Genomic DNA, 14,877 nt, shown 5'->3' with positions numbered 1-14,877 from the left:
GGGAAATGCAAATGCTATTAGATTAGTAGACTTCAGGATGGATTGGGTGTGAGGTATGAACAAGAGACAAGAGTGAAGAATAACTCTAAGAATGTGACCTGAGCAACCAGAAGGGTGGAATTGGCAACATGATAAGAGAAAGACTACAGGAGGAGCTGGATTTAGGGGTAAGGTCAGTTCAGCTTTGGTTGTGTTGAGTTTGCAAAGGCCTATTAGACACTTAAGTGGGGGTGTTGAGTCAAAAGTTGAATGTGAGAGTCTGGAGATCAGGACAGAGAACTAGGCTGGAGAACATTTGGAAGACTGATTGCAGGACATTAACTCTTAACCACCAATACATATTGCTTCCTAAATGTTGCTGTGGCTTCCTCACAGGCCTCCCTGCCTGCTACTGGAGGGATCCTTCTAAACTGCAAAACAGGCCGTATGATGCCCCTGCTTAAAAGATAAAGGAGAAAATAAAGAAGGAGGAAGAGGAGGAGAGAAAAAAATGTTTTCAGTAGTTTCCCAATCCTCTAAGGGATAGTCTCATTTTCTTAGCCCACGCGTTAGGACTTTTGTGACATGTCCTTTGACTCACCAACCTACCTGGCAGCCCCAATTCTCCCCTCCACCTCCAAGTGCAGCTCCATGTGGCCCGGCCTTCCCAAAATGCTAGCCGTTCTCAGATCCTCACCATGCTGCCCCTCTGCCGAAAGTCCCCCTTTCTCATCTCCCAAGGAGACCCTACCTTCTCATCCTTCTAAACTTTCCTCAAACATCTCGAACATCTACCCATCACTCCACACGTATAACTCACATGGAGAACTTATTCTGCAACCCTCTGCCTCATCTGTCTGTGTCACTTGTGGAGCTATGCTCTTCAGGTTATTTTTTCCTTCATTACAAGCTATGTATATACAACCTAAGTTCCCAACAATGCCAGTGAACCAGATTTTTTTAATTGGGGTATAGTTCCACAATGCGATGCTACTCAGCAATGAAAATGAACTATTTTCAGTGAACAGAGTGCATAAATCTCACAGACATAATTCAGTAAAAGAAGCATATACTCAATTACTTTTTCATTTATATAAAGTGCAAAACTAAACCATGCCCCTGGAAGTCAGAACAATGATATTCTGAGGTAGAAAGTGACTGGGAGGGGGTACTGGTGGGGTTTCTGGGAGTGCTGGTCATGATCTGTTTCTTGAGTTGGGTATGCTCACTTTGTGACAAGTCATCAAGTTATCCGTCATTTTTGTGCACTTTTGTGTGTGTGTTCCACTTGAAAAAAGTGAAACTAAACTAAGATGGTTAACCATAAGGAAAAGCAAGGAAGTAAATGCCATAAAATTCATGAAGAGTGAGAGCTATGATTGGCAAAAAAAAGTCACCCAGAGGACTTCTAGAGTGCGGACAATGTTCTATTTCTTAACCTGCGTAGTTATTATACAGGTGTTAGAATGATAATTAGTCTTAAAAATGAATATATGTTTTATGCACTTTTGTGTATGTATATTATATTTGACCATTAAAATGTTTTTATAAGTACATACATTTTCAGGATATATTTGTGAAGTGAATAGTGCAAAAGAAAAAGCAAAGTGCAATGGAGAATATCTATAGTATGCTATCTTTTGTCTAAGAAAGTAGAAATAAAAGATATATATTGTCATTTGTGCAAAAAGAAACACAGTAAGGGTAAAGCAGAAACTAGTGAGATTTATTACCTACAAGGGATGAGTGGGAATGGGGTGAAAAGGATTGGAGGATGGGAATGAGCTACAGGGGATGGGGGAGCGACACTTCTCTGGGTATAATTTTTTGCATAGTTTTGACTTTTAAAATCGTGTTAGTGTTTTACATAATCAATCAGCAAGGACAGGGAGAGGGGGACCAATATGGAATACAAACAGAAACAAATACACTTATTCCAAATGGAAACATAACTATGCTGAAGAGGAAAAACAAACAGAACTGTAACCAAATATTAAACCCTAGTTTGTAGCTTTGTTTTTCACAGCGGTGTGAATTGGCAGTTCTGAAACTAATGAATGTGTATCCTAGGATTGAACAAACAAGTAAATATATTGTGGATAATGAGAACCAGGTTTTTCCCTGTCAGAGAAGGGAGTCTGAAATATGGAAAGGGAGAAGGCTAGAGTGAAACCTGTGGTTTGAGACTCGAATAAGAGTACTAGTATGCACTCATGACTTTTAAGGTGATAGATCACAAAGATAGATGATAGAGAGATAGATATAGATAATGTGTGTGTGTGTGTGTGTGTGTGTGTATTATTAGTTCTACCCACTGAGATGGCCTAGAACGAATGACCTGCTAGTTGCAGCAATGAGAACACCTAGTACCCATATCTTGGTATCTCTACCAAAAGGAACCAAATCTGGATTCTTCGAGAAATTGCTGTTTCCCAAGCTGGGACAGGAAAAGTACAAGATGAGCCTGGAACATCTTGCTGTTCCATTAAGTTAGGAAGTGCTCAGAGAACATGGGCATATAAAAGGACACCGAAGCAAACTTGAAAGGACTCCCTTTGTCAAATTCTGGGACAATTTGGGCATCTAAATAAATAATGAATGTCGCAGTTTATAACCCATTGAATAAAATAAGAATCCACAAATCTGTATGACAAAACTAACTAAATGAATGAGTAATAAATAAATGGAGAAGAAAAGAAAGCTCTTTCATATTGTAGCATGTGAGCTGATAAATATAGAAGGAATAACGGAATTAGAAAGCCACAGTTTGGCAACCACTGCAGGAATAATTGTTTGGGTCAAGTACAGCAGGATTGGGTGACAGTAAGGGCAAACCATGGCTTCTTATTCCATACACTTCTGTGTTGTTCGAGCGTCTCACAATATGCACGTTTTCATGCACTACTTGTGTAATCAAAAATACGTTTATTCTTTTGACATGCTGAGGGAACAAGTGATTATCACTGTCAGTGCTCTCTGTAAGATGGTGGGAGATAAATAAGTCACACTGAGGTGGCACCCAGGAGCACTGTCTCCTGAGAGACAGATAAGAGCGGCAAACCTAATTAACGGTAATACTGAAAAATACACTAGAACGCAGTGATAACTGGGATCGCTGTTGCCCGAGTACCTCAGCACAGTGCTGGGAACATAATAAGCACTCAGTAGATGCTTGTAGAACGTGTAAGATGGCGTATCTAGTCTGCTATCTTCGCATAAGAAACGTGGGAAGTGCAAAGTACAAGTATTATATGTAAGTATATAGGTATACATATATAAGCATACAGGTAGATACTTATATTTGTAAAGAGAAACACTGGAGGGATAAACCAAAAACTAACAAAAAGAGTCACCTATGAGGGAGGGGGTGTGACAGAGTGTAGGGACAGGATGGAAGTTATATACTTTAGAGTACATACTGAAAATAGAAAACTGCTTTATTTACATATTCAAAATTAAAATTCAATTAAAAAATTAAAATCCCATCCCTAAAATTTGAAAATTAACTGGAACAAATAAACCTAACTATATCACAGTCATGATATAGCTTTCAAAGATAATATAATGTTTTCCAGCAACTTTAGAGCACAGTGTTTTGAATGCATATCCTTAGTAGAATATATTCCAAGGACAAATAGAGCTGCTAAGAAATCTTAGGCTTCTTTCGGGAGTCTAATTATTGGCAGAAATACTGGTTTTATTACTTTACAGCAAAGAAGCCATTATATAAATGTTGCTAGGAGCCAAGATTTTCAGCGCAGAAGTGTCACTTTTGAAGTACAAAATTTAAAAATTGCACCAACACCTTGGAAAATGACACTTTTGTTTCTCTCAGAGGAAAAAAAATCTTGTTCTGTGCACGGAAACTACCAGAAGTAGTGGAAGCCAGTATCAGTGCTCATACCTAGCACCCTTATCTTTTTGTGTAAATACATCCCAAGTGAAAAGAAACCAGGACTCCTTGGACAAATGGCTGATTCCGGGTCCAGAGCAGGAAATGATCGATATGAGCTTGGGACATCTTTTCATGCTAGAAGGCAAGAAAACTATCAAAAACTACTAGCGTTGTGTCAAAAAAAATGCAGGAGCAAACTTGAAGGGATTCCCACTGGCCAAATGAGGGGTAATTTGAACAATGATTTCAATGAACTCAAACACATTAAGTGTACTAAAAAAAAAAGGAAGAAAAGAAAGCCCATGAGTTCATGACGACACTAAGAACAAGAAGAAACAAAGTGTCTAAACAAAAGTCTCATTTGAACCACTGGAACCATAAGTCATCAATTCCTTACCCTCAAATTAAGTTTTAATTAAGTCTACTTAATATAATAAGGGAAACATTTCTGTATGCTAAAGAATGTGTGTTTTAATAAGAGAAGGTATAAGGAATAGAAATGCATTGTATTGAAAGTAAAAGAAGATAACTATTCAAAAGCACAGCTTTTTATTTAAAGAAAGAAAACACTGAATGTAAAAGGAAAGTTGTAAAAAGTTTATAAAAAATTGATAGTCATGCTATGTGAAATTAAAGCAAATAAATCTTGATATCAAGTACACACAGCAAGACTAGAGTTTTTGTTTGTTAAAAGAACAAAAGTTTATTACTCTACCTTTAATGTTGAAAGATTGTAGAAAGTTTTCTAATTGTTTATTAAAACAGTTTCTTATGCTTAAAGTCTCAATGAATTGTCTGAGTATTTAAGAAAATAAGATCTTAATATCAAAAAGACTAAGCTAAGTGTTGTTAACATCTATGTAACCTTCTGTATTTGCTTTTAAACCTTCTTATTATCATTCTAGTTAAATAACAAGTGTTATTTAATAACTATAATTCTATTTAGGCAAGTGCCTTAAAAACTTTTGACAGCTTCCCAAGACCAAATTTAAAAAAGTACTTTTACCTCTAGTTGACTCTGATATTTTCCAGAGGGCCCCTGGAACATGTCAGAGGAATTTCTTCTCCTCATCAAGGAAAATATTTGACTAATTTGGCTTATTTATCTGATATATATTTACCTGGAAAGCACTGTCCAAAGAAATAATGCTAAACTTTATTACTGAATGTTTCATGTTACATAAATATCACTCTTCCCCCTAAAGCGCTTACTCTTGATGCCCAATCCTAAATTTACCTGTTAGTACTACTATAATTACTGACTGTGTATGTATTAATTGTACTCATGTACTCTTACTGTAATTCTACAATCAATGTAAAATGGTCTTCTAGATACAGACCTCCAAACAGTTGGGTATTTTTGTGTAATAACAAAACATATCAAGCCCTTTCTTCACACTATCAAGGTGTTTGTGGTGTGGGACACATTCTTCCTGCCCTAATAGATCATCCTGGATATAAGTGCAAGAGACTTCTCCGAGCTCTGCCATCTGATTGTGATGACAACTTGAAACTTTTAGATCCTGCCACTGTTGAGGTTGCAGCTGCATTCCTCCTGCTGGTTCCTGGACTCGTCGCTGGAATGCAGAAATATCTAAGCTGGCCTGTGCTTCTATACTACCTGAACTCAACCAAGAACTGGGAGAAGTATGAGTTGCGGTGCTTCAGAATTGCGCTACTATAGACTGTCTGCTGTTAAAAGAACGTATAGGATGTGAACAGTTTCCAAGAATGTGTTGTTTCAATTTGTCTGATATTTCTCAAACTATCCAAACTCAATTAGGTGATATCCATCATATTGTCAATAAGTTTTGACTGAGTTACCTGACTGCTTTCCTTAGTTTCATTAGATATGGCTGGTAATTGTAAGTCTGCCTTTGTTATGTATCTGTATTCCTGTTCTGTTAATGTGTGTACACAATTTAATCAGTAGTTTGTTTAAATCTATATATGCTCAAGTTATGTCTGTCTTTTGACATGTTCAATCTCAGCCATGTAATATTTAAAGAAAGGAGGAGATGTAGGGGACGGCCTTTTGTCATCCCCCATGTCTGAACGCAGCATGGGAAAGCACCAGCTTGAGAAATACTGGTGCAGTCCTTGGAAGTTATCTGCGCACAAAAACATATCTTGTCCTCGAAAAGGAGCCAGGACGCCTCACGATGAAAACAGGGAGACCTGGGAGACGTGTGAAAACACCGCCCCTGCTTACTGGGCAGATTCTAAGAAAATCAACAAGGTGTTCTGGCCTGTCCCCCCTGAGAAGGGAAAGCTAAGTATAGCACTTGGCTGAGGTCCCAGAAAGGCAATATAATAATAAAGGAGCTGCGCCACATCGGGGCTGCTGCAGCCATTGTCTGTCTGTCTGTGTTGTCTGTGTTTCTTGTTCACTCCCATTTCACCCAAGCAAGCAGCACGCTACACAACACCTCTCTCCACACAGCCCCTGACATCTTCAAACTCCCACAGATCCCAGCTCCCACCTTTGCCTCCCATTATGATGAAACAATCTGACTGCTAATTTCCCTTTTTCTTCTCAGAAACAATTTTTTTAGTTGAAGTGTAACACCCATTTTTAAAAAGTACAAGAGGCATAAGTGCACAGCTCAGTGAATTGTTACTAAGTAATCGCCCATGTAGTTAGCTCAGAAATCAAGAAACAGAACATTCCCAGCACTGCAGAAAGTCTCTTTGGGCCTCCTACTCAGGCCCCAAAGGCAATCACAATTCTGACTTCTATGACTATAGATTAGTTTCACCTGTTTTAGAACTTCATATAAATGGAATCATGCAGCATGTGATCTTTTGTGTCTGGTTTATTGTGCTCAGCACAATGTTTGGGGAATTCATCCACATTGTATATAGTTGTGGGGCATTTCTTCTCATCAATGTGCTGTATTCCATCGTGTGAATATTCCACAATTTATTCATCATTTAGCTGTTGATGGCATTTGGGTTGTTTCCAGTTCGAACTACTACAAATAGTGCTTTTATGAACATCGTTGCATATGTTGTTTGGCAAACATATATAAGCATTCCTATTGGGCATACAAGCATTGAGTGGGATTGCTCGACTATTGAGTATGTGTATATATGATTATATCAACTTCTACTCTCATCAGCACTGTAGGAGAATTCTGATCACTCCACATTGTCACCAACATTCAGTATTGTATTTTTCTTTTTACTAGTTCTACTGAGCATGGTGTTCTTACTTCATTGACTACTAATGAAGTTGTATGTTTGGCTCTTCCTTTCTAATCTTTATGTCTTTTATTTGTCTTTCTTGCTTTAGTGCACTAACTAGGACCTTCAGTACAAGTTGAATAAAGGTGGTTATAGTGGGCATCCTTGCCTCATTCCCAGTTTTACACAGAAAGCATTCAACATTTCCCCACTAGATATGATATTTGCTTCTATCTAGAGATTTGGAATTCTTGACTGCTACAAATTAGGGGATCCACAAGGCATCATTTGGTCCCAATTTAATCCATTCAGGACAGAAATATTTTTTCTTTGACTTCAAATCTCTGCCTGCCAGCATTTCTCCTCACCTGTGCCATTCTGCTGTAGTGGAACATGGCTTTAAGTGTGGGTGTGTGCCTATCTACTGGCCCAGAGAAAGTAGTATACTTCTCAGGAAGTATCCTGGGAGGGGCTGTTCAGAGCTGGGCAATGCTCCCTGCCTCTTCTCCCACCCCTGGGCTCCCAGGCCACCTCAAGGCCTTGCGGGTAAAATGCCCATGGAACACATTATAAATAAGGTTATCTGTCCTACCTCTCAGAGCTCTAAGCATCTCTCCCATCCCAAAGCCTTTGAGAAACTTCCACAGGACCTTCCTGCGCCTACTCCAACCTAGAACCCTACACCTGCCTCCTCTGTATTTGGAAACCGTGTGAGTTGCTCTCTCAGCAGCCCCTTGGCCACCTCTCCCCACCTCCACGCATGCCTCTCTCCAGCATCTCAGAAAGGCCGAGTCTGACTTCGCCAGCCGGCTATTGTCTTGGCAGCACAGCCGCCACGCCAGCATCCCCACCCAGTTGGCCAGCCAGCGGCTCCCGCCCCGCCCCGCCCCGCCCCAGGGAGGACCAAGCTGGCGGCTGGGAGTCTCCCTGCCTGCTCAGACTCCCTCGCCCTCCCTGCTTCCCTCCCTGTTTCCCTCCCTCCTCCGTGCGTCCCTGAGGCAGGGACTGTGCAAATCGAGGAGAGGGGGGACGGACAGGCCGGATGGGGTCCAGCTTTGGTCCCCGGGCTTCCCACTCATGCTCCATCCAGGCTAGGTGTCCCCAGCATCTTGGGACCTGGATTAGTGTGAGCTGGGGTGGTTCCCTGGCCAGGAGCATCCTTCCAGCAAGCCCATGATGCCCCCGTTTTGCATCAGGGCCCCCCTCGGATGCTCTGAGCCGCCCTCCTCAACCCGGATCTAAAACTCGGGACACAGCTATCAGGCCAGCCTCTCTCTCCACCCCACCCCCTCTTTCTGGCGCCCATCCCCTCCCCAGCACCACCTCTGATGCTGCCTCTGGCTGTGGACCTGCACTTCTTCCCCATCTCTGCCAGGACTGGGGAGCGGGGTAAACCTGGACGAGAGCCCCCCAACTTGGGGCTCTCCCAGGCCATGGCCCGAGTGCCCCCAGAGAGGAGCCCTGGCCCCTGAGCATCTGCTAGAGGGTTGGCAGAGGTCCCGCGGGGACCGTGTCTTCTGAGGACAAAAGGCGGCGGCCAGAAGGCAGACGCGGGGGCGGGGTGGGGGGTGAGGGGGCGAGGTGGGGACTGGCAGCGCTGGCCCCCTCCCAGCTTGGTGGTGGCATGAAGATGGGGGTGGGAGTGTGTATTGGGGGAAGCACCTGCCCGGTCCCCCACCTGCCAGCTAGCTGGGCACTCCAAGGCTGTGTGCTGCCCCCCTGGTGCTCCTCAACACCCCCAGCCCTGCCTGGTACACCCCTCCTGGTGCTGCTTCCCCTGATGTCTGAGATTTAGACCAGCCCGGCTGTATCCACGGCAACAGAAGCAGGAGTGTGTCACTTGCTGCCAGATCACTGAGGGTCCCACAACGTGGCCTGGGCTGTGATTTATCCTGGGTGAGACAGCTTGAACCCCCTTGCTGGATTCCAAGACAGCCCTGCTGAGAGAGCCCAGGTAAGTAGTCAGCATCCCTCCAAGGAATGGGGGGCTGGGACTTTTCTTCTGCCTCCTCACACACATTTCAGACTCTCCATCACTGCTGTGCTCTCTGTCTCTCTGACTCTTGTCTGTCTCTCCTTTTCCACTCCATCATAAGGGCTACTTGTGCACCCAAGCCTGGAGAGCCCTCTACCCATCCCTTCTTCCCCAATCCCAAATATCCCATGAGAAAGGGAACTGACACCTGTTTCCCTACACAGGCTCTGTTTGTATCATTATGGTCGCATTAACAAATAAAAATTTGTTAATATTTCCCTGTGCTAGCTGTGGGAGGCATGCCTGGGAGACCGGAGGTGCTCTCCTCACAACGCCTGCGCCCTGGGCAGGCTCAGCCTCCTGCGCTGTTCCTCTCCCTCTCCTCCTCCTCCACTCTCCCTCTCCTCCAGGCTCCTTGGCCTGCATGTAGGGTGTGTGTGTGTGTATGTGTGTTTGTGCGCACAGGTAGGTGGATAGGTACGACAGAGAAGCTGCTCCCACCCCAGACCACCCTCCACTCCTTCTTTCCTTCTTTCCTCCTTCCCTTCTCCCATCCCTCTCCCTCCCTCTCTTCTGCCCTTCTTCCTTCCTTCCTACCTTCCTCTGCCTCTCCTAGACAGGTAACACAGACTTTTGCTCATTCACCACTGAAGGTACTGCTGTGATTCCCAGCCAGGAGTAGGAAGGGACTGTAGGACTGAAAGGAAGGTGATGTGGGGGTGGGGAGCACATCCAGGCAATAGGCTTCCTGATGGCTCTGTGGGGGCAAGGACCGGGCCACACAAGCTGCAGGGGCCAGACACAACGTGGTTGCCCCCACAGTGTGGGCCCCAGCCTCCATCCATGGCTCACTACTTCTGCTTCAGACGCCCATGTTGTGTCTGAGATCCCCAGGTCTTGTGGCCTTGGGCACAGTGGCCAGTGGTCCCCTATGTCTTGTGGGGCAGGAAAGCCTGGTACGTGGAGAATATGGATTCTCCAGGGACCCTTCTCCCAACTACTGGCTCTGCAACTTCATTGAAAGTGTGCCATTTATTGAACCTTGTTTTTCCCATCTGTCAAAGAGACTGGTAACCCTTCCATCATGGGTGTGTGCAGTGACTAAATGTAAATAAAGGACGTGCATAGAAGTGGCCCTTGAAGCAATGTCAGCAAACCTCATAGTCAATATTGTTGCTGATTATTCATGATTAATATTGTTATTGATTATTTGGGGGAAGGACTGGCTCCTCTTCTCCAGGGTCTTGGCAGAGAGCCGGGGAAGGCAGCAGAGATCTTGGGGCAGGGGAGCGGAAGGGAGGCAGGAGCAGCTCCAGAGTTGTCACTCCTCATTTGTAGGGAGTGACAACCGACGCCTGTGGGCAGAGCCTCCCACCCCCACCCGACTCCAGGCTCCTTACCCTACACTTGCCCCTGTCTGTGCACACACACAAACAGAGACTCTAGACCCTGGGGGCTAGCAGACGCCTGGCTTGCAGGCTGCAGCATTCCTGGCCCTGGTGATGTATGCGTCTCCCTGTTGAGGGGAGACTTGGCAAGAGTTTGGCCTGTGGTCAGTGGTTGGCAGGGCCTGGAGACAAGGCTGAAGCTTCTGAGATTGCAGGGCTTCCGGTAGAGCTGGGGTGTGGCCCATGCAGCATCCAGACCTGTGGGGGACGGGTCCCAGGGCGATGCTAACCTAGGGCCAGGGCTGGGTATCCAGTGGGGTCTGCTGGCTGGTTTCTGAGTGTAGAGATGCGGTAGAACACTGAGTAAGGGGTTGGTGGCTGGAGGAGGATCCTCAAGTCCAGGGAAGGAGTGGGGTGAGGGGAAAGACTGAGACCCAGAAGACCCCCTCTGTGGGGTCAGCGAGGGGTGGGGCTTTGGGGTATAGAGTAGACTTCTCTGAAGAAGCAATTGGTGTGGAAGGGACAGGACCCAGCCTGTGTTCTGTAGGCATCTGGGCCTGAGTGTGGGTGTACAGGTACAACTGAAAACGCGTGGCTGTGTGTAGTCTGCATTTGTGTGTCTGGTCAAGGGCACTGTGGATGTATATGAGCAGGCCATGTGATAATGTGTGCCTGTGTGTGGCTGTCTGGGTAGGCTTGTGTGTACACAGGGGAGTCAGTATGACTTTGCATGTCTCTCTGAGTAAGCAAGTGAGCACGTTTGATTCTGAGCCTGAGTGAGGGTGTGTTTCTCCGAGCCAATAGGCCTGTTGAATGTCTGATTGTATATGTGCAAGATAAGGAATTTTTCTTTGACTGTACATGTCTGATTGTATGTGTATGAATGCGAGGGTTTCAGAATGCCTGGGTATGCATGTCAATTAGGTGAATCTAGTTGTATCTGATTATGTATATTCATGTGTGCCTACGTGTACATATGACGGTAGGAGCATCTAAATGGTGTGTTTGTGAGTGTAAGGGCATGTGTGTGTGTGTCCTTGCTTGTATGTGTATGAACATGCTTCTGTGTGGCCGTATCTGTCATGTATATGTGTGAGTAGCCTATGTGTGAATGTCCATGTGAATTCACCAGCACTTTGAATCATGTATATGTCTGTGCACACATGTTTGGGTATTCATTTGTATGTAGACAGACCTATGGATCCATATCTGATTAGGGAAATGTTAGTGAAGATGGTCACACTAGTATGAGGGGAACTAATTGTGTGGGTAGGGGGAGTGTGTGAATACATGTTTTGCGCATGAGAAATACATTTTGTGGGTATGTGTGCACATTTAATTATGTAGGTGGGGTTAGCTGTAAAGTGTGTATGCCTGCATATATATGCACAAAAGGCTATGCACATAGGTGAATGAATGCATTTGTGTATGTGTCTAATTATGTTTGTGGGTATACTCTTATACATCAGTACATGTCTGATTGTGGTATCCATGAATAACCATACTTCATAATACTTGGGTATACATGTCTTATTAAGTGTTTTGTTTGAGTGATTGAATGTGAGTGCGGATATACCTGTGAGTGACTGTGAGTGTATATGTGTGTATGTATGCTAGTGTGTGTGAACATCTGGCTGTGTGTGCATTTGAGTGAACATGTGTGTATATTTACCTATGTGTTCACACACATCTAAGTGTATATGTGTTTACATAACATTGTTTGCCCTGGGGCATATGTTGTAGAACAGTGTAAGTGAGTGTGCATACCATTCTTGGCCTACAAGTGTGTTTGATTGTGTGCTTGTGTTTGAGTATGTCCTTGCATGTGTGTGTCTGTGATGAGTGTGAGCAATTCTTCTCATGCAGGTGTACAAGTGTGTGAAAACATGTGATTGTTCTTCCACGTGTGCGTGTGTGTGAACATACCTTTGTGTCCAAGTGTATCTGAGAATCTAAGCTAAACGAATCTTCTTTTGTTTGCACAGTTTCTTATATGGGCGAATGAATGTATGTAAATATACATGGTGTGCATGTCTGTGATTTTGAGTGTGTTTTGTAAGTGCATTTGTGTCTCCACATCTGGTTGTGTGAATATAGAAATGAATGATGTGCAAGTCTACGAAGTCTGTGTGCCTGTCAATATGCTTATAGGCATACATGCCCAGTTGTGTGTGTTAGAATGTCTGTATGCAAATACATCATCTCATTGACAAGCATGTGTACATCTGGGTGTTTATGTGTGTGAGTACACCCATGTGTGAATATGTTTATGTGGTCATGTCTGAGCATGTGTGTGTGCATACATACATTTGGGAGCTCACCTCTATGTATCATGTTTATTCATTGTCTCATTGGGTGTGTTACAGAGTCTGCCTGTGTATGGACATGGGTAAGTATGCCTGTGTATACACATGTTTGTGAGTGAATGTATGTCCTTCATGGGCATTTTGTCATGTGAATGTATACCATGAATGCATGCCTATGTTTGAGAGTAAATGGATGCGCACATGTGGGACCAAGTACAGTGTGAGTGTGCATTGTTGTGAGTGTGCCTACGTGTAGGGAAGAGTGCACGTATTTGTTCATGTGCCTGATTGATAGTATGTGTGAGGGAGGGATATTTGGCCGCCTTGGGTCTGTGCTGATAAGCCTTATCACCGAGGGGGTGATAAGGGAGGATACTTATGAGTCTGTGTGATGGTCCATGCAGCCCAGCATGTATTTATGTGCATGTCTGAGAGTCAGTGGCACTCAATAGACCATGTTGGGCTCTAACAGTGTGGACATCCTGCAGGATGGCAAGCTGTAACACCTGAGTGAATCCACGACTCCCTTCTGGGTATTCTCTGACCTTGACCCTGTGCTGGGCTTTTGTGGGGGACTCAGGATACTTCCTGTCATTATTCACACTCAAGAAGTGAGGACCAATCATGGCTGATGTCCTACTACGGAAGGGGGTCTGTGACCTCTTTAGAAAAGGATTTCTTGAAACACAAAGACCTCCCTTCCCATCCCCCCACCATCATAGGCCCAGGACAAAGTGACACTGTATAGTAGCTAATGGTTTTCACAGAGAGCTCCCAAATTATGCCATCCAGATAGAAATCTAGATGTGAATGTGTATGCAAAAGTGAAGGTGTATCTAAGCAGAGTAGGGCGTGTGTGTGTGTGTGTGTGTGTGTGTGTGTGTGTATGGAGGGGGTAGTGTATTTGGTGAGAGAATGAGAAAGAGAAGGTATTAGGATTGTGTGTATATAAGAGAGCCTGGGTGTTTCTGGGTAAGATGTGTATGTGAGACACCTGGGTGTATATGGGAGGGGTGAGTGTGAGTGTAGGTGTACACAGATGGTGCATTTGTGAGATATTATGAAAGCATCAACTTATTTGGGTGGAGGATGTTACGAATGAGAGTTTGGTTGTAGCTGGGTGGAGATATATGTGAGGACGTGTATATTTGAGGAGTATGTGGCTATGGGTGTGTCTGGATGGTGCAAGAGAGAGTGGGAGCTATCTGGGTGATGGATGTGTTTGAAAGTATGGATGCATCTGTGTTGTATGTGTAAAAGAGCATGGGTGTTTCTGGGTAGAATATGTGCAAGAGGGAGTATGGGTGTATGGGGGTGGGGAACATTCAAGTGTGGGTATATCTGGATGGTGTGTAGGTTGGTGAGAGCACAAGTATATCTGTCAGTGGAAGTGCGTGATATAGTATATCTAGATGGTGTGTATATGTAAGAGAGAGGCAATTTGGGTGCATCTGGGTGAGGGTGTGTGTGTACATGAGTGTGTATCTAATAGGGAGGTATCTGTGGATGGTGTGGGGGTGTATGTGAATGAGATATGTTTGTGTGGCATCTGTGAGAGAGTCTGGTACATCTGCATTGTGTGTGTGGAATGTGGGTATTCTGGATTACGGTGATTAAGAGAGGGGGTTATCTGTATTGTGTATGTGTGTTAGAGTGTGGGTGTATCTGAGTGTGGTGGGGGAGTGAGAGCAGGGATGTATTAGGTGGGAGAAGTGTGTAGGTGTATCTGGATGGGAAGTGTTTGGGTTTAACTGGGTCGGGGGTAAGTGTGAGTATATTAGAGGTGTGAGGGGGTGTATCTGGATGGTGTGTGAGAGAGAGTGTGAGGGTACTTCTTGACTGTTTATGACAGTGTGTGGGTGTATTTGGGGTGGAATGTGTTTGAATGTGGGTGTATCTGGGTGGTGGGTGGGTGAGAACATGGGCATATTTGTGTGGTGAAGTGTGTGGTAAGGTATATCTAGATGGTGTGTTGTGAGAGCTTTGGTTGTGTATCTGAGTGTGTATGTATTTGGGTATGTGTGTGAGTGGTGTGTAACTGGATGGGGTGTGTTGAAGAGAGACTTTGGGGAACATATCTGGGTGGGAAGTGTGTTGTTTGGAGTGCACCTGGGTGCACCTGGGTGGTGTGGAGGGAATGAGAACATG

The 14,877-nt window shown here is 44.4% G+C and overlaps 1 long non-coding RNA gene across 3 annotated transcripts in view; it reads left to right on the top strand.

Annotated features, from left to right (window-relative positions):
• The first annotated feature begins 8,649 nt into the window (after nt 1–8,649).
• LOC130682039 (uncharacterized) overlaps nt 8,650–14,877 on the top strand; it is a 121,276-nt gene continuing 115,048 nt past the window's right edge. For all 3 annotated transcript variants that reach the window (XR_008995348.1, XR_008995350.1, XR_008995352.1), the window contains exon 1: nt 8,650–9,014. This is a non-coding gene — a long non-coding RNA (uncharacterized LOC130682039). The remainder of the gene's footprint in view (nt 9,015–14,877) is intronic.

The sequence above is a fragment of the Manis pentadactyla genome, chromosome X, assembly GCF_030020395.1.
Source record: "Manis pentadactyla isolate mManPen7 chromosome X, mManPen7.hap1, whole genome shotgun sequence".
In the NCBI taxonomy this organism is placed as follows: domain Eukaryota; kingdom Metazoa; phylum Chordata; class Mammalia; order Pholidota; family Manidae; genus Manis; species Manis pentadactyla.
The sequence above is the reverse complement of the archived record's forward strand: the minus strand, read 5'-3'. Positions and strand labels throughout refer to the sequence as shown.